The 24079-nt window shown below is 48.5% G+C and overlaps 2 pseudogenes; both read right to left on the reverse strand.

Moving 5' to 3' along the window:
- Positions 1–192: 192 nt before the first annotated feature.
- Positions 193–7258, reverse strand: LOC136158957 (putative killer cell immunoglobulin-like receptor like protein KIR3DP1; annotated as a pseudogene).
- A 9377-nt stretch (positions 7259–16635) lies between these two features.
- LOC136157674 (putative killer cell immunoglobulin-like receptor like protein KIR3DP1) lies at positions 16636–23719 on the reverse strand (annotated as a pseudogene).
- Positions 23720–24079: the final 360 nt, after the last annotated feature.

Genomic DNA, 24079 nt, shown 5'->3' on the forward strand with positions numbered 1-24079 from the left:
GAAGAGACAGGAGTTTACTTAGAGGTTGTGTGATTTTTGAAGATAATCCTGCAATCTTGGACTCCACTGTTCACCTCAGAGCTGCTGGGCTGCTTTGGAGGAGAAGGAGGAGTGTCCACGGAGGAACCTCTTTAAAAAGAGATCTAAGTTTTTAATTTGTAGCAATCTATGTGCTCACAGCCTGGGGCCAGGTCAGGGCTCAGCATGGTCTTTCTTTACATTGAATTCCTCATAGATACTGGGCTCGGGGAAGGGGTGCAATGGGCTCAGGGGGGTGGGAGTATTCAGTCTCTCAGAGAGGGTCCCGAGGTTCAAGTGAGCATATATCACATCATCTTCTGGAGAGTCCTGAGAAAAAGGAGGTGTGAATGATGGATTGAGATGCGATCTTCGAAGACTGGGACATTGGGCATTGGACGGGCCAATGCTATGGCAAGGGTTTGGGCTGGGAGGACTCACTTCATGGCTCACTTCTGGGTCTTCCTGGGGCTCTCCTTCCATGATGTCAAGATCTGCAAATGAAAGAGAGTCAAGGATCTTGGGAGTGGAGGCAGTTATTCCAGACCTCCATAACTTTGATGGGTCATCAAACCCAGAAAAAAACAGGGGTGTGCCCCAGGTTGCTGAGTCTGTCTACTCCACTAAATTAAATGAAAACAAAACATTCCATCTACAAGCCCAGCCATTCACCGACTGTCTCAGGAGCCTGTGCAAACCCACAGACTCATCCTACCTCTTCTGTTATGGACCATTCTCTTCTGCTTATCAGCAGATTCCCAAGGTCATGTAGGGGAGAAGAACAGATGGTTGTAGTTGAAGGGAAGAACAGGGTTTGGAATGTCCCTGGTGTCCAGAGATTAAGTGTCCATCTTCCAGTGCAGGCAACCTGGGTTCTATCCTTGGTGGGAGATCTATGATCCTATGTGTCTTGAAGCAGCTAAGCCCCACGTGCTACAACAGCTGAGCGCATGAGCTCTGGAGCCTGAACCACACCCCAGACTGCAATGTGGTTCCCCCATGCTGCTGCAAAGACCTGATGCAGCCAAGAATAAATCAACAGATATTTTCATAAAAAGACAGGATTCCATGGGGCTCTGGATTATTTTCCCTCAGAGATAATACTGGAAACCAGTTTTAACCTACGGGAAGTGAAAACCTCATTGCCTGCTATGAGTCCACCTCCCCCTGGGTCAGATGATGCTGAGCTCACCACCCTCAGGCTTACGATTTGTGGTAGAACTCCAGTGACAGACAAGAGCAGCGAGGAGGATGCTGGTAGAGGTGAAGGTTATGGCAAGCCCAAGGACGATGTACAGTGCACTGGAGTGTTCTTGAGGAAGTCCTGTTTCTGCCAACAAAAAAACGGAAGGCCTGGTTTTTCTTTGCGTACACTGTGCCCTAGACACTGGTTTTTTGTATCCTTGCGTCAAACTGTCAGCATCTGTCAACCTGATCACTTGTGGTCTCCACTTCCCAGGAGGTAACAAAGCATCCAGGAGCGATGCTAGCAGTGGATGAAGTAAAGAGGCTTTGCAAGACCAGCAGAGGTCTGAATCAAGGTCCACTGGGCACCAATGCAGCTTTCTTCTGCTCCCTCACGTCAAGGCATGTTCTTTTTCCATGAATGGAGACCCTTCAATCCACAATACATTCCGACCCCGCCCCCATCTGCATATACCTGGAACGGAATCCTCAAGAAGATATGACATGTTTATCTCTGAATGTGCAATGCTTAATTCATAAAACACTAACAGAGGAATAACATATTTAAGGTGCTCCCTCAAATTCTCCACTTGCTGCCCCCATCCATCCCCAAAGATCCTGGTGGAGGGAGGGTAAGCATCTCCCTTAGGCATGGGATCAGGCCACTCTGACCCACTTTCTTCAATTTAGAAATTCCCAGTCCCTGGATCTCAATGCCCCCTCTGGTTCTCATGCACACCACAGTCTCAAATGCTGACTTGAGACGGATGTTGAGAAGCTCAACGTTGCAGTGCTGGGAGCTGGCAGAGCCAGCACTCACACAGGACCCCTATGTCCTCTCAAAAATTTTCAAAGATAGGAGACCTTCTTGCTTACCTTCTGTGCTGTGTGCCTCCATGGGTGAAGGGCAAGTACTTGTAGTGGAACCTAGGAGAAAGAAGACAGAAGGGGTGAGCAAGTAACCTTCCTCACCCCACCAAAGGAGGACTGTTCTTTCTGGAAGGTTGACCTCCTGCCTGTGCTTGACTCTGTGATCCCTCAGAGCACTGATGGGGGAAGAGAGAGCTTCTGGTTCCTCCCCGTGAGTGTGTTGAGTAGACCCACCATACTGGAGAAGAGATGGTGTAAGGAGGCGGGAAGGGTATGCCTCACGATTAAAGACAGCTGTAAGAAAGAGACACTATTTCTGCTCCAGGACTGAGTATCTATGCTCTTTAACTGGGAAATCACCTGTATATCAGAGGTGCCTCTGGGAAAACATTAAGTGCAAGTGCCCAATGCCATCTCTGATCCTCCCAAATCAGCTCAGCCTCTCCTCCTCCTGGGTCTACCCTGACCCTTTTCTTTATTTGCCTGGATGTACAGGATTCTGATGAGAAGCATCCATACAGGAGGTGGAAGAAGGTTCACATGCCACTGACCATCTCTCTTTCTCTCTGGATCTCATTGCCTCCATTTCTCCAGAAGCCCTAAGGTTCCCCTGACACCAGCACAGGGCCCTTGAGCTAAAGCTCAGTGATAGAGTAAGATGTTATGGAAAAAGCCAAAGAGACTTCTTAATCAAAACAAAGTGATTTAGTGTACTGTAAAGCAGGGGACACTTCTTGGCGCTCTGGAAACAAGAATACTGCAGCGGGTTGCTGTTGCCTCCTTCAGGGACCAGCTTTTGTCAGAACTCTTCTCTATGACCGTGCTGTCTTGGGTGGCCCTGCACGACATGGCTCATAGCTTCATTGAGTTACACAAGCACCTTCATCACAACAAGGGTGTGATCCACGAAGGGAGATAGTGAAGGACACAGGAGTCTATCATGCTGCAGTTCAGGTGATCACAAAGAGTTGGACACAACTTATCGACTGAGTAGAAACAAGAAAGCTGGGTCAGGAGGAGGGTCCTCACCTATGACAGACAGGAGCAGGGGGTCGCTGGGGTCTGACCACGCGTAGGGAGAGCGAGAGAAGGAGCCGTAGCACCTGTAGACCCCGCTGTGGGCTGGGGCCCCAGGACCCAGAGGGAACGCTGCCTGGAGTGCCCCGTGGGGGCCCCGCCCTCCAGCGAGCAGACGCCCAAGGGTCTCCCCCTTCCTGAGCAGATGGAACTGGTCAAAGGCAAGCTCGGAGCTGCAGAGCAAGGTCACATTCTCTCCTGACCTCACCACGGGGACCCCTGGACTGAGAGAAAGGGTTTCTTGGACAGACCTAGAAGGAGGAGACCTTGATATTAGAGCACAAAGTAACTCTAGTCTTAAATATAGGCCTAAGGCCAGAAGTGTGCAACAAGAGAAGCATTGCAATGAGAAGGCCGCCCACCGCCAGGAGAGAAAGTCCCACAGAAATGAATACCCAGCACAGGGCAAAATTCAAACATAACTTTCATAATGGACTGTCATATAATATCCTTTCTCTGAAGAGAAATATATGTATATGACTAACTGAATCAGTCTTATGTACAAAAGGAATTAGCAACATTGTAAATCAACTAGACATCAACAAGAATAAATAAGAAAAAATATACTTTAAAACTCAACAAGACGTGGGGTTCTCTTGAAAGACGAAACCTACTAGGTTCTTCTGGGACCATTATAAAACATGGTATTGACCCAGAAACAGACATTATGCCTGGAAATTTCCAGCATGTCATTGGGTTTCGACCACTTCAAACTTGAGGGAGTGTTCAGCACTGCCCTGCCCACCCCCAGGGGCTGGAACGGACTCCTTAGTAGGGAGGGTTGGCAGGGACAACTCCTTCCTCTTTGTGCAGAAGGACGCATTAAACCACAAGGGTGAGCAACTTCAAGGTGTCGACCTTCGTCCTGATCACCCAGGCCAGACTGCAAGGGCGTCTGGTACCACAGAGCTCCTGACAAAGGAAGTGAGCTCTGACATGAAGGCAGGAAACCAGCTCCTTAACCAACCATCATTGGTTGCCTGATCCAGGAACTGCCCGGGTCCCTGCTCTGGTACATTTTTCTCCATTGTTCGTTCTTTCACGTTCTTGCTGCTTCACTCTGTCACTGGTTGTGTCTTCTCCTTAGCACATGGCAGGTGCTCTGTTCTCTTTTCCCTTCCGTGTTCACACTTCCTCTCTCTCTGGTTTGTTCCCCTTCCTGAGTGTGTGAGCATCTCTGCACGCCTGTCATTATCTCCCGGTACTGATGCTGGACTGGACACCAGACCTTCTGTGACACAGACAGCAGAGGGGACTGGTCTGGACACACTCACCTGTGATGACGATGTCCACAGAGTCACTGGGGGCTGACCACTCATAGGGGGAGTGGCTGAGAGAGCCGTAACATCTGTAGGTGCCCTCACTCCCTGAGGTCATGGGGCCAATGAAGAAGTCAGCTGCAGCATGCCCACCCAGGAGCATCTCTCCATGTCTCTGGAAATGCCAGTTGCTGCCTTTTTTGTGCAGCATAAATTTGTCCAGCAGCAGTGGTGAGTGACAGCGGATGGTCACATTCTCTCCCGTCTGCACTATGGGGCCTGGGTGGGCTGAGATGGTGGGTTTTGGGAACACACCTAGGAGCAAAGAGGTTGTGAGCTTCAGTGATTCACCCTGTCTCAGCTCTCCCCCTGACATCTGAAGGTGTGAAAAATGTCCCATGAACCACCAAAGCCAATTACCCTTCCTGTGTCTTCTGTTGCATTCTCTCTAGCCTTGTTCTCAGCCTCTGGCTCATGCTTTTCTGTTTCTCTTTGCTCAAGATCTCCAGCCTCCTCTATGCTTATTCTAAGCTCTTTAGCTGCTGGATCTGCTCTCAGCCTCATGCAAGCATGCTCAGTCACGTCACTTGTGTCCGACTCTGTGGGGTCCCATGGAGCGTAGCCCGCCAGGCTCCTCTGACCTTGAGATTCTCCAGGCAAGAATACTGGAGTGGGTTGCCATGCTCTCAGCTTCATTCCATCCCTAATTTGCATTTGAGGGGCTGGGGTGGTTTTGAGGATGCTTACCCTGTCTCTCTTCACATACATCTCCTATAATGTGGGTGATTACTGGCAAAATTAGGAAGGCAGTGGAGAAAAAGTGGAGCATTTCCCACCTGTGACCCCACCTCTTGCCTTTGGAGACATTGCTTGGATTCCTCCGTGGGGCTCCAGCTCCTTCACAGGGGCTACATCTCCCTACTGGGTGGCAGGTTCTGGGTCACGGTCATTCCCTTCCTCCCTGCTGGCAGGCAGTGGTCGCATCCTGTCTAACTAAAGCCTAGGGAGGTTCTCCTTCCTGAGCTGGGGCACCCATCCTTCTAGTCAAACCCTGAGGTTAAACTCTCAGAGTGGGTTCTCTTTCCCTGGTTAGGTTCTGGCTGGGAATCCTGAGGACGTCTTTGGCTGCACTGGCACGTGGACCTAGGGTAGGATTGCCTGCAGGCTCGGCCATCCCGGGCTGGGCTGGACCCCTCCTACCTGTGACCAAAATCTGCAGGGGGTCACTGTGTGTGGACCACACAGAGAAAGACAAGTAGACTCCAGAACACGTGTAGGACCCGGCATGTTTTCTGGTCACCGGGCCAAGCGTGAGGGTGTTGACATGATGTCCCTGGAGCTCGCGCAAACTGGCTCCATCTCTTTTGAACAGTCTGAATATTGCAAAAGGAGAATGGGAGTGACACTGAAGAGTCACAGTCTGTCCTAAGGGAACCACGGGGCTTGGCCAGGCTGACAAAAAGGGCTTCTCATATGCACCTAGGACAGAAGGAGGCACAGGCTTTGAGAGGAAAATAGGAATGATCTCCTCTCCCCCCTGCCCCAATGGGTGCTTCCACTTCAATTCTTGCAAGTTTCCTCCCCTAAAGTGCATCATCGTGGTTCTAAAGGACACCTGGGGCTTGGGGACAGACAGAGACACAGTCCACCCAGGACGGACATCACGGAGATTCTAAGAATATGATTCTCAGAGGTGATTCTTCCCAGGAGAAGAATCATTCCTCAGGTTGATAAAATTTTGAAAAACTTTCTCTCAAAACACAAGACACTGGGGATTCCCTGGCAGCCCAGTGATTAGGACTTGGCACTTTCTGTGCCAAGGGCCCGGGTTGATCCCTGATCAGGGAACTAAGATCCTGCAAGCTGCACAATGCAGGCTAAAGAAAACACCACAGAGAAATTGATGCATGGAAAATAAGTGAAAGGACTTCCTTGTTGGATTTGTTTAAGCTCAAATGGTACAAAATCTTCCAGCAATGCAGGAGAGCAGGGTACAATCTCTCAGCTGGCAAGATCTCCTGGGCAAGGAAACGGCAGCTACCTCCAGTATTCTTGCCTGGAGAACCCCATGGACAGAGGAATCTGGTGAGCTACAGATCATGAGGTCGCAAAAAGTCAGATATGACTGAGTGACTAACAGTAACACAACTAAGAAGAGAAAAAGCAACTTGGCTGAAAAGCAGGAAGGAAATCATGAACCCCGCTCCTTTGTTAGCTAGCCTCCATCAAATGTGGGACCAGGTCCAGGTGGCCCTGCCTGATGCCCAGCCACTCCTCTGGGGTCGGGTCTAGAGGGTGGTCCTGCAGATCCGGTTGTGAATGGCTTGTTGGAGATGCCACCTTGTCGGAGAGGGGTCTGTGGGCTGCAGCCGCTTGCCTCCCTCTGATGATAAAAATGGCAGTCAGTGGACCCAGCTCCCAGCTCCCAGACTTCACACTGTCCATTCAGGTCCAGAGTCCAGAGCTGGGCTAACCTCTGGGGAGAGTGAAGGTGAGTATCAAGGGAATAGAGGACCTGGGATCCACAGGGCACATGGTTCTCACTGTACTGACAAGGGTCTCACCCTGCCCCCCAGTGTCATCTGCCTCAGCCAGGACTGCTCTGCTGAACACAGAAATAAGGGATGGGGAGGACTCACCCACAGGTGCCCAGATCGTAAGACTCGCACCGAATCCTAGAAGGAAAAGCCCATCAGAGATGGCTCGTCCCGATGGACCCACGCTCTTTGCACCCTCATCCAGGCAACCTGGTCAGTGGTGTGGAGACCCCTGATTTCCACCATAAACCAAACCTGCCGGGTCTTTCCAGACTCACCGAGACTCAGCAGGCTGAGGAGTGTGGGCCACATGGCTCTGCTTCTGTGAGGCAGGAGGCAGGACTGAGCAAAGCTGACCGAGTCACAGGATGCGGAAGGCGGGCAGTGTTGGTGGTACAGTCAGCCTGGTGCAGGTCACATGGGAAGATGGGCAGCCTCTTCTCACCCCAGGGATGGAAGGCTGACGTGAGCCTCGTCACTGAGATTACCTCATGATCTGAGCATCATCTTTTGTTTCCCTGAACACTAAAAACACAGGAGGATTTGAACAGGTCTTGCTGCCTTTAGGAAGTAGTCATGGTGATTCTGTATATACCATGCAGCATGCTTTTCCCAAGCTCATGATAAATGTCATTAACCTTAAGTCTTTGCAGAAAGAAATCACATGTACCCACATTGTATCTCAGGTTCAGTGCAGGTTGCCAATTAAAGTCTCATTAATAGAGACTTTGATTCTGCATTCTTATAAGAGGAGCAGTCATGCATATTATGGCTCTTTGAAATATTAAAAAATTCTATATTGTAATATATGTGATTAAGAAACTAACTGTGTTAGTTTCAGCTGTTCAACAAAGTGAATCAGTTATACACATACATGCATCTATTGCTTTTCAAACTCTTTTCCCACTTAGGTAGTTACAGAATATCAAGTAGAATTCTCTGTTTTTATAGTAGGCCCTTGCTGGTCATCCATCTTAAATATAGCCGTGTGTATATATCAATCCTAAACTTTCAAGCTAACCTCCCCCTGACACTATCCCTCCTGGTAGCCATAAGTTCATTCTTTGTGTGTCTGTTTTGTAAATAAGTTCATTTTGTTAGATGTCACAAGGAAGCGATATCCTGTGACATTTGTCTTTCTCTGACTCTTCTTCATCTGAAATTATTCCGTGACTGTGAGTGGAAACTTTGCACACACACACACTCTGTCTCTCTCTGTTGCTCCTTTTCCAATGCAAGGACCACACATGTACACAAAGATAATGTGTGTAAAGATGACTTTGGTGTTTTTTTGGGAGGGGGATTTGTTCTGCCTGAAAAGGTGGACAACCTTGCTTACTACATACTCAAATGAACACAAAATATGTCAAGTAGAGACTTTCAAGCTCCAGAATGCTTGAGTGAGGGGCATATCTCCAATCAACTCCAAACAGGGACAAAACGGCCCAGCTGTTTCAGCACTCCAAGGGCAGACATACACCCAGTTCAGCTGCTGTTCATCGACAGGAAAGAACCTCAGTAAGGGCAGTGGTTCCACACCACTTTGCTGGGGGTGGGGGTTGTTAACATTAGTGATGCTCCCTAAGTAATAAATATGGTCTCCTCTTGATCACTATGTATGTAATGGAGTAACAGTCCAGTCACCCTTCTCAAAATTTCCTTTTATTTACTTAATATCATGTTTCAGAATTAATCTATATTTTTTGTCATTTCAGTGTGTGCATTTTTGCTGCCATATATTATTTCGTTACAGAATATAAACCACAAATTTTAAAATTAAAAAAAATTTTTGAAATGCATTTCATTTCTGCTGTACAGCAAATTGATTCAACTTGACATATATATATTTTTGCATTATCATTTGTGGAAAGATCCCGAATAGAAGTCCCTGTGTCATGCTGTAGGACCTCAATGTTAATCCGTTTTATGCAAAAATAGATTCCATCTGCTAATCCCAAGTTCCCAATCCTTCCCTCCCCCTTGACAAACACAAGCCTATTCTCTATGTCTCCGAGTCTGTTCCTCTTTCATTGATATGTTCTTTTCAGATTCCACAGATGGGTGATATCACATGAACATTGTCTTTCTCTTTCTGTCTACTTCACTTAATATGATAATTCCAGGTCCATCCATGCTGCTGCAAATGGCATTATTTCATTTTCTAAATCTCTGAGTGGTATTCCATTCTCTGTGTGTATAAGCATATCCATTTTATTTATTCATTCATCTGTCGATGGACATTTAGGCTGTTCCCATGTCTTGGCTATTGTAAGTTTTGCTGCTCTGAACACAGGGGTGCATGAATCTTTTCAAGGTATAGTTTTATTCCAGATATATGCTCGGGACTGGAATTGTTGGATCATATGGAAACTCTGTTTTAAGTTTTTTGAGGAACTTTCATACTGTTTTCCACAGTGGCTGCACCAGTTTACACTCCCCCAAGAGTGTAAGAGGGTTTGCCTCTTCTCCACATGCTCTCCAACATCTATTATTCGTCAACTGTTTAATGATGGCCATTCTGATCGGTATGAGGTGGTACCTCATCGCAGTGTCAAATGGCATTTCTCTACTAATGAACAATGCTGAGCATCTTTCCATATGACTGTTGGCCATCTGCATATCTTCCTTTAAACCACAGATATCAATTGTGAGAGTGATGTCTACGGACTTTGTCTAAAATGAACGACAGCTCTGCTGATGTCTCATGAATGTGCTCTGAGTCCAACCTCATGTTGTTGTCAAGGGACGGGGTGATGAGGACTTCAGGAAAGGAATAGTGACTTTATCTGGAAAGCCAGCAGACCAACGAGATCGCGAACTTGTGCCCCAAAGAATCATATTACCTGAGTTAGGTGGGCTTTTTGGGGAGTGAGAGGGACGGTCAAACAGTGTTTAGTGAATGTAAAATAACACTAGCCCATTGGGAAGAAAATTCCAAGGAGAAGAGAGAACAATACAGATTAAACACCCACCTCTGAACTCACACTTTCATACTTACACACACACAGACACACACACACACACACACACACAGAGACACACACACACAGACACTAAAAGGGGAGGAGAGATAGCTGGTTGTTGCAACGCTTTAATTAATTCATTAATGGCTGTACTGGGCACAGGCTTTCCCTAGTTGCGGGAAGGGGGTCTGCTCTTTGCTGTGGCGCAGGGTCTTCTCATCTCCGAGGCTTCTCTTGCTGTGGAGCACCCACTCTAGGCACATGGGCTTGTGGCCCACGGGCTTAACTGCCTGAGGCATGAGGAACGTTCCCAGTCCCAGGATCAGGCCCCTGTCCCCCACATTTGCAGTCAGATTCCCAACCACTGGGCCATCAGGGAAGTCCTGTTGCAAGCTTTTTTTCACCTTAATTAATTTATTTTTAATTTAAGGAAAACTGCAATATTGTTAGTTTCTGCCATACATCAACATGGATCAGCCATAGCTATAGTTACGTCTTCTCCACTGTGGAAAGCTTTTAATCTTCGAATCCTCTGCTCTTGAAGCTGTCCATGCAGGTCTAGTCATACTCTCCCTCTAAGCCCCTGACAAGACAACAGGCTTTGCCTGTTCTGCCGCTTTTTACGTCTTTATGAAAGGGAAAGTGTAATACCTTTCAAGTTCAGAGCCTTGAGAATAGTTTTAGTCCCTCAGTCATGTCTGACTCTTTGTGATCCCACAGGCTGCAACCCCCCAGGCTCCTCTGTCCATGGGGATTCTCCAGGCAAGCATACTGGGGTGGGCTGCCATTTCCTTCTCCAGGGGATCTTCCCAACCGAGGGCTCGAGCTCAGGTCTCCCGCATTGCAGGCGGATTCTCTGTCATCTGAGTCACCAGGGAAGCCCAGCAGTAGATAATGTGATTCAATATTTCCTCCCACAATTCACGTTGCCACTGTTTTCCATTTCCTTTTCACGTGGACCTGGTGGGATGTTGGCATCGTGCTTTCACTGACAGGGTAGCAGCACTGAGGTGGAATATACCATAAACTTAAAAATAGGAGTTTGGATACAATGCTAGGTTTCTAATTAAAAAAGATGTGCAACAAGCAGCAAAGATTTACTGTAAAGCACGGGGAACCACAGTCAATGTGTTGCAATAACCTAAGATGGAAAATAATCTGAAAATTAATGTATGCGTATTTGTATAACTGAAGATCACCTTGCAGTGCACCTGAAACACTGTAAGTCAAGTAGACTTCAATAAAATATAAATATTATCAGATTAGAAAATGGAGCCAGTAAAATAAATAAATTTTAAATAAAATGAAAGAAAACTAATTCGCTCAGCCATGTCGGACTCTCTGCAACCTAATGGACTGTAGCCTGGAAGGCTCCAATGTCCATGGGATTTTCCAGGCAGGAATACTGGAATGAGTCGCCATTTCCTTCCCCAAATACTGCAGGCCAACTGCAACATACTCCCTGATGGTCTGTGTACTCACGCTCACACTCCAACTCTGCATACGGTGTATTCACATGGGCACCCTGAGTGGCCCAAACGAGTCTCAGCCCAGATGGTGAGTTTCTGGAAAGCCCCTGGAAGGAAGTCAGAGGCTGACACCCAGGACCTCCCCACCCCTCACTCCCCAGCTCAGCTCAGGAGCCCTTCCAGGCTTCTCCACCATCACTCTAGGATCCCAGTGCCCCCACCTCCTCCCCCACCGATATCCTGGGACTGAAGTGAGACATGGGGACCCAGGAGCCCTGGAAAGACTCACCTGCAGGGTTCGGGGTCCTCTGGCCCAGACTCAGCCCTGGAAGTGAGAGATTTGCCAGCGAAAGCCTGGGCTCATTCTCTCCCCATCAGGATCCCTGGTCCCTCCAGCCGCCTGAGCCCTGACATTCCTGTGAACTGGGGGTGGGGGGTGGGCGTTCCACATCCTCCTGCGGTCCCCTCCTGCCCCCACAACTGGCCGAGGCAGAGAGGCGCAGAGAGGATGGAAGGCATGTCTGCAGCTCTGAGCGCCTAGACAGGCCCACCCCCGCCCTGTACAGGTGAGGAGACCACGGGGCCCTTGAGGACAAACAGCATGTGGTCCCTGGGGAGCTGCTGCCACCCCTTGGGGTTCCCATGGCCGTGGACCCGCAGCAAGGGGGCAGCCCCTCCCTCCATGGACCTGGCTCTGATGTCTCCAGGCAGGGCTCAGGAGGCCTCTCAGCCCAGACCTGAGGTCTCAGCTCTTTCTCTTTATGCTTGATCTAACCGCCTGCTCTGTAGGGTGAGACCCAGGTTCTCATCCTGATTCAGCCCCAGGCAGTCTGGTTCCAACTAGGATTCAGAAATTTATTTTACCAGTCCCCTGCAAAAATTTACTTTGCATCTTAGGTCAGTTCATAAATTATTGCAGAGCACCTACTCTGTCCCAGGCATTGGTGTCACACAGCAGAAATACACCCGTGACCCAGGTAAACCCATCTTCTGTAGGTGCTTGAAGAACTCAGATTCTGCAGAATGTGGGCATCAAATGCTAATATTCAATTATTTTTTTAAGAGAAGAATTATGAGAATAACTGGTGTCTATATCTACACCGTGAACACCTAAAAAAATGAAGCTCATGAATTCTAGTCCCAGCACTGTATGGCAGAAAACAAAAAAAAAGTGGGAAAAACTGAAACAGTGACAGATTTTCTTTTCTTGGGCTCCAAAATTACTGCAGATAGTAATTGCAGCTATGAAATTAAAAAACCTTTCTCCTTGGAAGAAAAGCTGTGTCAAACCTAGACAGTGCATTAGAAATCACTGTTCCAACAGAGGTTCTTCTAGTCAAAGCTATGGTTTCCTAGTAGGCACATATGGATGTGAGAGTTGGACGTAAAGAAGGCCAAGCACTGAAGAACATGCTTTTAGACTGTGGTGCTGGGGAAAACTCTTGAGAGTCTCTTGGACAGCAAGGAGATCAAACCCATCAATCCTAAAGGAAATCAACCCTGAGAGTGTTCATTGGTAGGATTGATGGTAAAGCTGAAGCTGCAATAATTTGACCACATGATGCAACGAACTGACTAATGGAAAAGACCCTGATGCTGGGAAAGATTCGGGGCAAGAGCAGAAGAAGGCGACAGGATGAGATGGTTGGATGGCATGATTGACTCAATGGACTTGAGTTTGAGCAAACTCTTGGAGATAGTGAAGATAAGCCCGGCGAGCTGCAGTTCATGATCACAAAAGTAACACATGTCTTAGTGAGTGAACAACAGCGTCTACACTGTACTTGAGGGAAGAGGCTGCTTGCGGTGGTCTGGACACCATGGGGGAGGAGCGAGCACATTCTAGAGAGAAAAGAACATTCCCTGACCCTGGGACACATGGACTCTCTGGGAGGATGGGGAGTTGGTGGTGGGCATGTACAGTGCTGTCCTCTCTTCAAGGATGATGGTTTAATTTTTAAGAAAAATGGAATATACAAGCAAAAGACTATGATAAGAAAACTTTATGAAGGTCACATTGTATTAGCTGCTGTAGAGAAAAGGGGAATGAGAGTATATATGTAATTTTTTTTAATTAAAAAAAATTCTTGGCCTTCAAGTATTCCAATATGGGCATGTCAACCAGCATTCTAAAAGATTTATGTGGATTTTTCTTATGAAAATAGCCCCTTAATAATGCAAAAACCCACTAACAAGTGATGGAAATGACAGACTACCTTTGCATCTACTTTCGATTGGGAGGAGAAAAGGAACTTGTTTAGCTCAGTGTTCTCAGAGGAGCTGAGCTGAGACAGCACAAAAATGTTAAATGGCCTATTTTCTGCATGTTTGCATGTGTGTGTGTGTGTGTCTGTGTGTCTGTGTGTGTCTGTGTGCACCAGTATCATTGGGAGGGAAGAAAAGGTGATACCTGAGATTGGGGTGTGGGGGTCAGCTGTGGAGGACCATGATCAAGCTTGAATTCAGATAGAAGAGTTTGGAGTTTGCCCTGAAGATGTGGGCTCCATGGAAGGATTTGGGGCAGAAAGCAGATTCTGAAATGTGAGTTAGAAAGGTGAAATGTGCCGGATGAACTGGAGATGGGCATGTGGGTCTGGAGCTGAGAACCCAGGGAGGTTATGGCTGGGATCCAGGTGTGGCTGTGGGCTGGACTATGTGGACGGAGAGGACAGCAGGGGTCAGGGGCACCCTGGAGGCTGAATTCATTTACTGCGTGATTGAATATGAGAGTAAGAGTCGAAGAGATGAGTGTGACCTTCACTCCCTGCCTTGGTTGGGTGGAGGCACCAGCGAGGCCCTCAGAGACCTGGTGAACCGCAGGGTGAGGGAGCAAGGATGGCTGGGGAGATTTGCAAAGTACAGTCTGCTCTCACAAGAGAGCACAGCTCATCCTCATTGGCCCAGTGGGCAGGCTTTACTTCTCCCAGTGACAGGCCAGGGTGTGCAAGAAGCAGGATGTGTCTCTGTCCCCTTGAGGTGAAGCATAGAGTCATTTCTGTCCCTTCAAAGCATCCTTTGATGGTGCATGTTGCTCTCCTCTTCATCCAACAGAGACTCCAGGACTCAGACTAGAATGGTCCTCATCAGAGTTCCTGATCAAGGACAGACACATATATTAATACATATGATATACTTCCACGAAGCAAAAAACAAACAATACAAGAAATAGCCTGCTAAAGTCATCAACCACCTCAGGAAGTGGTATAGCCACCACTAAAATCTATTGATCTATCTATCTACATATCATCATGGAGAATGAAATGCAATGTGAAGTGAAAGTGAAGTCTCTCAGTCGTGTCCAACTCCTTGCGACCCCATGGACTGTAGCCAACCAGGCTCCTCCATCCCTGGGATTTTCTGGGCAAGAATACTGGAGTGGGTTCCCCTTTCCTTCTCCAGGAGATCTTCCCCACCCAGGGATCGAACCCTGGTCTTCCGCATTGTAGATAGATGCTTTACCGTCTGAGCCACCAGGGAAGTCACCACTCCAATACTCTTGCTTGGAGAACCCCATGGAAAGAGGATCCTATAACATTTCAGTCCAAAGGGTCGCAAGGAGCTGGACATGACCAAGCGACTGAGCACATATATTATCTATCTATCCAGTTTCATTGAGTTATAATTGACATACAGCCCTGTGGTGTCCAAGCTAATGACCTGACTTGCATGTATTATGAAATGATTGCACGTTCAGATATATCGCAGAGCCGTGTGGTATGTGCTCACTCACAGTAGCAACAGGAAAGGATGCTCCTGCATGTCTTCATTTGTATCGATCTTGACATTTCTCTTGGTAAAACAGTTCTTGGGTGGTTTACTTCTAACCCAGGAGAAAGATTGCACACAGAGAGCTCAATGAGCAACTAAAGCTCCGTGGAGCCTGATCTTTGCCCCATTTGCCAGCTCAGTTCACACCGGGGTCCTCATGGTGTTATCCTTCAGCCTTCCACTTGGGTGAGCCAAGCCACATTGTGTTACCTGTTGATAACTTAAGAGGCACAAGCTTCTCAAATCCTTGGCTTTGGTGACAAGAAGCCAAAAAGACAAAATGTGCAAATATCAATGGATTCACACAACATATGCAAACCCTTCCTGGGGCAAGCGTTCTCTCTGCAAACCTTCAGTGATCTGGAGTGGAATGTCCAGTAGAATTCTCGGTGATGATGGGACTCTTTAAACATCTGCTCTGTCCAGCACCCTGGCATGTGGCCACAGGACGCTACTGAGCCCTTGAAACGTGGTGGGTGTGACTGATGAACTGAATGTTTTTTTCATATACGTGTAGAGTCATTGTCTGTACCGAGAGGCTTGGTACCTACTATATTGGCCAGTGCAGGTCCAGACTGAGGGGGTAGTGTTGTCCTGTTTCTACCCCTGGAACCCCAGCAGCCTCAGTGCACATGGCTGGGAAAAGAATGAGGCAGCTTCCTCGATGGCTCAGTAGTAAAGAATCCACCTGCCAATGCAAGAGACAGGAGAGACGTGGGTTCGATCCCTGGGTCAAGAGGATCCCCTCAAGAAGGGAATGGCTGCCCACTTCAGGATTCGTGCCTGGAGAGTCCATGCATGGAGGAGCCTAGTGAACCTCACAATGTCTATGCCATTGCAAGAGTCGGACATGCCTGAGTAGAATTAGCATGCACACACCCATCCTCATATAGGTAGTGGCACCACACTGGATATCTCAAACAGAATATGCTTCATCTGTTTATGTGGCCATCTAGCTTTGCTTTTATTAGTTTTTATGGAAATCATTTTATTTTCAATATAGCACATGTCAATCTTAAACTTCCAGTCTATCTCTCCCCCAACCCTTCCCCTCTGTAACTCTAAGATTGTTCTCTAAGTCTACAAGGCTGTTTCAGTTTTGTAAGTAAAGTCATCCTTGTAAAACTTTGCTGAATAGATATCTTATTTATTGGTTTTGTGTTTTTTTTTAAGCTGAATAATTTGAAGAATCAGCTGGCAGATTTTTTTATGATTTATTGGAATTATAGATAAAGTAAGATGATCATATTAACCTACCCAGTATGTGTGATTGATTATACCATTCCCCAAACAATGAGATAGATAAAATGGAGTCCTAAAAGAGACAGGAGATTACTAAGAGGTTGTGGGATTTTTGAAGATGACCCAGCAATCTTAGACTCCACTGTTCACCTCAGAGCTGCTGGGCTGCTTTGGAGGAGGAGGAGTGTCCACGGAGGAACCTCTTCAAAAAGATATCTAAGTCTTTGATATGCAGCACTCTGTGTGCTCAGAGCCTGAGGCCAGGCCAGGGCTCAGCACGGTCTTTCTTTACATTGAATTCCTCATAGATACTGGGCTCGGGGAAGGGGTGCATGGGGCTCAGGGGGGTGGGAGTATTCAGTCTCTCAGAGAGGGTCACGAGGTTCAAGTGAGCATATATCACGTCTTCTGTTGGAGAGTCCTGAGAGGAAGGAGGTGAGAATGATGGACTGAGACGCGATATTTGAAGGCTGGGACATTGGGCATTAGAAGGGTTGATGCTATGGCAAGGGTTTGGGCTGGGAGGACTCACCACGCCGCTCACTGCTCGATCTTCCTGGGGTTCTCCTTCCATAATGGCAAGATCTGCGAATGAAAGAGAGTCAAGGATCTTGGGGGTGAAGGCAGTTATCGAAAACCTCCATAACTTGTATGGGGTCATCAAATCCAGAAAAAGGCAAGGGTATGCCCCTGTTGCTGGGTCTGTCTACTCCAATAAACAAATCAAAAACAAAACATTCCATCTACAAGCCTATCCATTCATGGACTGTCTCAGGAGCCTGTGCAAACCCACAGACCCATCCTGTATCTTCTGTTATGGACCATACTATTCTGCATATCAGCAGATTCCCAAGATCATGTAGGGGAGAAGAACAGATGGTTGTAGTTGAAGGGAAGAACAGGGCTTGGAATGTCCCTGGTGTCCAGAGATTAAGTGTCCATCTTCCAGTGCAGGCAGCCTGGGTTCTATCCTTGGTGGGAGATCTATGATCCCATGTGTCTTGAAGCAACTAAGCCCCACATGGTTCAACAGCTGAGCGCACGAGCTGTGGAGACTGAACCACATCCCAGACTGCAATGTGGATCCCCCATGCTGCTGCAAAGACCTGATGCAGCCAAGAAGAAATCAACACATATGTTCATAAAAAGAACAGGGTTCTATGGGGTCTGGAAGATGTTCCCTCAGAGATAACACTGGAAACCAGTTTTAACCTGCCGAAAGCGAAAACCTCATTCTCTGCTATGAGCCCACCTCCCCCTGGGTCAGATGGTGCTGAGCACACCACCTTCAGGCTTACGATTTTAGGTAGAACACAAATGACAGGGAAGAGCAGTGAGGAGGATGATGGTAGACGTGAAGGCTATGACAAGCCCAAGGACGATGTACAGTGCACAGGAGTGCTCTTGAGGTAGCCTTGCCTCTGCCAACAAACAAACGGAAGGCCTGGTTTTCATTGCATACACTCTGCCCCTATACACTGCAGTTATCGTATCCTTTCATCAAACTGTCAGCATCTGTCAACCTGATCACTTATGGTCTCCACTTCCCAGGAGGTACCAAAGCATCCAGGAGAGATGCTAGCAGTGGATGAAGTAAAGAGGCCCTGCAAGACCAGCAGAGGTCTGAACCAAGGTCCACTGGGCACCAATGCAGTTTTTCTCTGCTCCCTCACGTCAAGGCATGGTGTTTTTCCATGAATGGAGACGATTTTAATCCTCAGTACATTTCCCCCTCATCCACATATACCTGGAACGGAATCCTCAAGAAGATACTACACTTTTATTTCTGAATGTGGAATGCTTAGTTTTTAAAACACTAACAGTGGAATAACATATTTAAGGTGCTCCCTCAAATTATCCACTTGTCACCCCCATCCATCCCCAAAGATCCTGGTGGAGGGAGGGTCAGCATCTCCCTTACGCATGGGATCAGGTCACTCTGACCAATTATCTTCAATTTAGAAATTCCCAGTCCCAGGATCTCAATGCCCCCTCTGGTTCTCTTGCACACTACAGTCTCAAATGCTGACTTGAGACAGATGTTGAGAAGCTCAACGTCCCAATGCTGGGAGCTGGCAGAGCGAGCACTCACACAGGACCCCTATGTCTTCTTAGAAATTTGCTGAAATAGGAGACCTTCTTGTTTACTTTCTCTGGTGTGTGCATCCATGGGTGAAGGGCAAGTACTTGTAGTGGAACCTAGGAGAAAAAAGACAGAAGTGGTGAGCAAGTAACCTTCCTCACCCCACCAAAGGAGGACTGTTCTTTCTGGAACTTTGACCTCCTGCCTGTGCTTGACTCTGTGATCCCTCAGAGCACTGATGAGGGAGGAGAGAGCTACTGTTTCCTCCCCGTGAATGTGTTGAGTAGACCCACCATACTGGAGAAGAGATGGTGAAAGGAGGTCGGAAGAATATCCTTTGTGAAGAATGACAACTCTAAGCAAGAGACAGTATTTCTGCTCCAGGACTGAGTATCTATGTTCCTTAATTGGGAAATCACCTGTATGTCAGAGGTGCCTCTGGGAAAACATTAAGTGCAAGGGCCCAATACAATCTATGATCCTCCCAAATCAGCTCAGCCTCTCCTTCTCCTGGGTCTACCCTGACCCTTTTCTTTATTTGCCTGGATAGACAGGACTCTGATGAGAAGCATCCATACAGGAAGTAGAAGAGGGTTGAGATGCCACCGACCATCTCTCTTTCTCTCTGGTTCTCATGCCTCTATTTCTCCAGAAGCCCTAAGGTTCCCCTGACACCAGCACAGGGCCCTTGAGCTAGAGCTCACTGATAGAGTAAGATGTTATGGAAAAACCAAATGGACTTCTTGACCAAAACAAAGTGATTTAGTGTACTGTAAAGCAGGGGACACTTCTTGGCATTCTGGAAACAAGAATACTGCAGTGGGCTGCTGTTTCCTCATTCAGGGGACCAACTTTAGTCAGAACTCTTCTCTATGACCTGTCAGTCTTGGGCGGCTCTGCACAATATGGCTCATAGCTTCATTGAGTTACACAAGCACGTTCATCACGAAAAGGCTGTGATTCACGAAGGGGAGATAGTGAAGTACAGAGGAGTCTGTCATGCTGCAGCCCACGAGGTCCCAAAGAGTTGGCCACAAGTTACCGACTGAAGAACAACAAGAAAGCTGGGCCAGGAGGAGGGTCCTCACCTGTGACAGACAGGACCAGGGTGTCGCTGGGGTCTGACCACGCATAGGGAGAGCGAGTGAAGGAACTGTAGCACCTGTAGGCCCCTTTGTGGGCTGGGGTCCCAGGACCCAGAGGGAACTCAGCTTAGAGTGCTCCGTGAGAGCCCCGGCCACCAGCGAGCAGGTGCCCAATGTTCTCCCCCTCCCTGAGCAGATGGAACTGGTCAAAGGTGCGTTCAGAGCTGCAGAGCAAGGTCACCTTCTCTCCTGACCTCACCACGGGGCCCCCCTAAGCTTAGAGAGAGGGTTTCATGGACAGACCTGGAAGGAAGAGACCTTTGTCTTAAAGCATAAAGTAACTCTAGTCCTAAATCCAGCATTAGAGCCCGAACTGCAGCAAGAGAAGCACTGCAATGAGAGGCCGCCCACCACCAGGAGAGAAAGACCCACAGCAAGGAATACCCAGCACAGGGACAAATTCAAACATAACTTTAATAATGAACTGTCATTTACTATGCTTTCTCTGAAAAGAAATATATGTATATGAACAACTGAGTCAGTCTTATGTACAACAGGAATTAGCAACATCGTAAATCAACTAGACTTCAACAAAAATGAATAAGAAAAAATATACGTTAAAAATCAAAAAGATGTGGGGTTCTCTTGAAAGACAGAAACTATTAGGTTCTGTAGGGACCGTCAGAAAACATGGTGTTGACCGAGAAGCAGACATTATGGCCGGGAGATTGCCAGAATCTCATTGGATCTTTGACCACTTCAAACTTGAGAGAGTGTTCAGCACTGCCCTGCCCACCCCCAGGGCCTGGAAGGGACTCCTTAGTGGGGAGGGTTGGCAGGGACAACTCCTTCCTCTTTGTGCAGAAGAACACATTAAACTACAAGTGTGAGCAACTTCAAGGTGTCGACCTCCATCCTGACCACCCAGGGGCCAGACTGCAAGGTCATCTGCCTTGACACACTGGGCACCACAGCGCTCCTGACAGAGGAAGGGAGCTTTGACTTGAAGGTGGGAAACCAGCCCCTTAACCAAGCATCGTTGCCTGCCTGAGCCGGGAACTGCCCTGGTCCCTGCTCTGGTACATTTTTCTCCACTGATCGTTCTTTCACGTTGTTGCTCCTTCACTCTGTCACCGGCTGTGTCTTCTCTTTACCGCATTGCATGTGGTCTGTTCTCTTCTCCCTTCCGTGTTCACACGTCCTCTCTGTCTGGTTTGTTCCCTCTCCCGAGTGCGTGAGTGTCTCTGCACGCCTGTCATTTTTCTCCCGGTACGGATGCCGCACTGGACACCAGACCTTCTGTGACACAGACAGCAGAGGGGACTGGTCTGGACACACTCACCTGTCATGACGATGTCCACGGGGTCGCTGGGGGCTGACCACTCATAGGGGGAGCGGCTGAGAGCTGTAGCATCAGTAGGTGCCCGCACTCCCTGAGGTCATGGTGCCAATGAAGAAGTCAGCTGCGGCATGCCCACCTGGGAAAGTCTCTCTATGTCTCTGGAAATGCCCTGTGCTGTTTTCCTGGTGCAGGATAAACTTGTCAAGCGACAGCGGTGAGTGACATCGAAGGGTCACATGCCCTCCCTCCTGCACGAGGGGGCCTGGGTGGGCTGAGATGGAGGGTTTTGTGAACACACCTAGGAGCAAAGAGGTTCTGAGCTTCAGTGGTCAACCCACCTCAGCACTTCCGCTGACATCTGAAGGTGTGAGAAATGTTCCCATGAACCAGCAGAGCCAATATCCCTTCCTTTCTGTTCCATTGCATTCTCTCTAGACTTGTTCTCAGGCTCTGGCTCATGCTTTTCTCTTTCTCTTTGCTCAAGACCTCCAGCCTCCTCTGTGTTTATTCTAAACTCTTTAGCTGTTGAATCTGCTCTCAACTTCATGCATGCATACTCAGTTGCTTCACTGGTGTCTGACTAAGTGAGACCCCATGGACTGTAACCCGCCAGGCTACTCTGTCCATGAGATTCTCCAGGCGAGAATACTGGAGTGGGTTGCCATGCTCTCAGCCTCTTCCCATCCCTAATTTGCATTTGAGGGGCTGGGGTGGTTCTGAGAATGCATACCCTCTCTCCCTTCACATATATCTCATAACGTGGGTGATGACTGGCATCATTGTGGCTTCTATGCGGTTCTTCCCACTCCATTGTGAAGGCAGTGGAGAAAAAAATGTATCCCATCTGTGATCCCACCTCATGCCTCTAAAGACATTTTTGAGAATCCTCCCTGGGGTTCCAGCTCCTTCACAGCTCCCTACTGGGTGGCAGGTGCTGGATCAGGATCGTTCCCATCCTCCCTGCTGGCAGGCAGTGGCCCCATCCTATCTACTAATGGCGAGGGATGCTCCTCCTTCCTGCCTTGGGGTACCCCATCCATCTATTCAATACCCCGAGTTTAAACTCTCAGAGTGGGTTCTCTTTCAGTAGTTTGCTCCTGACTGGGAATCCTGAGTAGCCTTGAGTGCACTGGCATGTGGACTTAAGGTAGGATTGCCTGCGGGCTCGGCCATCTCGGGCTGTCTGGACCCCTCCTACCTGTGACCACAATCTGCAGGGGGTCACTGTGTGGGGACCGGTAGCCTCCAGAACACGTGTAGGACCCGGCATGTTCTCTGGTCACCGGGTCAAGGGTGAAGTTGTTGAAATGATTTCCCTGGAGCTCGGACAAACTGGTCCCATCTGCTTTGAACAGTCTGAATCTCTTAAGTGGAGAACGGAAGTGACACTGGAGAGTCACAGTCTGTCCTAAGGGAACCACGGGGCTTGGCCTGGCTGACAAAGAGGGCTTCTCAAATTCACCTAGGAGAGATGGAGGCACAGGCTTTGAGAAGAAAATAGGAACAGTCCCGTCTCCCCACTGCTCTTGTTGGAGGCCTTCCCCTTCAATTCTTCCAAGGTAGCAACTCTAAAGTGCATCACCCTGATATTCAAGGACACCTAGGGCATGGGGACAGACAGAGACACATCAACCCAGGAGAGACATCATGGAGAGCCTAAGGATGTGATTCTGAGCAGTGATTCTTCTCAGGAGAAGAATAAGTCCTTGGACTGAAAAAATGTTGAAAACTCTCTCAAAATATAAAACATTGGGGATTCCTAGAAGGTCAAGGGGTTAGTACTCAGCACTTTCTATGCCAAGGGCCTGGGTTGAATCCTTCATCAGGATACTGAAATCCTGCACACTGTGCAATGCATGCAAAGGAAAACACCACAGAAAAATGATGCATGGAAAAGAAGTTAAAGGACTTCCGTGTTGTATTTGTTGTAGCTCAAACAGTAAAGAATCTCCCTGCAAAGAGCAGGGTTCAGTCCTCAGGTAGGGAAGATGCCCCGGAGAAGGAAGTGGCAACCCCCTCCAGGATTCTTGCCTGGGGAACCCCATGGACAGAGGAGCCTGCTGAGCCACAGTCCATGGGGTCAGAAAGAGTCAGAAACGACTGAGCAACTTACAGTAACACAACTAAGGAGAGAAAATGCCACTTGACTGAAAAGCAGGAAGGAAACCATGAACCCCGCTCCTTTGTTAGCTAGCCTCCATCAAATGTGGGACCAGGTCCAGGTGCCCTGCCTGATGCCCAGGCCCTCCCCTGGGGTCAGCTCTAGCAGGCGGTCCTGCAGATCCTGTTGTGAAGAGCCGGTTGGACATGACACCTTGTTGGAGAGGGGTCTGTGGGCTGCAGCCGCTTGCTCCCTCTCATGATAGAAATGGCAGTCAGGGGACCCAGCTCCCAGCTCCCAGACTTCACACTGTCCCTTCAGGTCCAGAGTCCAGAGCTGGGCTATCCTCTGGGGAGAGTGAAGATGAGTATCAAGGGAATAGAGGACCTGGGATCCACAGGGCACACGGCTCTCACTGTACTGGCAGGGGTCTCACATTGCCCCTCGTGTCATCTGTTCAGCCCCGCCTGCTCTGCTGAACACAGAAATAAGGGATGGGGAGGACTCACCCACAGCTGTCCAGATCCTCAGACTCACACAGAATCCTAGAAGGAAAAGCCCGTCAGAGATGGCTTGTCCCAGTGGACCCCACGCTCCTTGCACCCTCATCCAGGGAACCTGGTCAGTGGTGTGAAGATCCCCGATTTCCACCATAACCCTCTCCTGCCATGTCTTTCCAGACTCACCGAGACTCAGGAAGCTGAGGAGTGTGGGCCACATGGCTCTGCTTCTGTGAGGCAGGAGGCAGGACTGAGCAAAGCTGACCGAGTCACAGGATGCGGAAGGCGGGCAGTGGTGATGGTACAGTCAGCCTGGTGCAGGTCACAGGGGACGATGGGCAGCCTCTTCTCACACCAGGGATGGAGGTCTGTCTGAGCCTCGTCACTGAGGTCGCCTTATGACCTGAGCGCCACTTTTTGTTCCCCTGAACACTATAAACATAGGAGGACTTGAACAGGTTCTTGTTGCCTTTAGCAAGTAGTCATGGTGATTCTGTATATACCATGCAGCATGCTTTTCCCAAGCTCGTGATAAATGTCATTAACCTTAAGTCTTTGCAGAAGAGAAATCACATGTACC

Source organism: Muntiacus reevesi, chromosome 2, assembly GCF_963930625.1.
Source record: "Muntiacus reevesi chromosome 2, mMunRee1.1, whole genome shotgun sequence".
Lineage (NCBI taxonomy): Eukaryota > Metazoa > Chordata > Mammalia > Artiodactyla > Cervidae > Muntiacus > Muntiacus reevesi.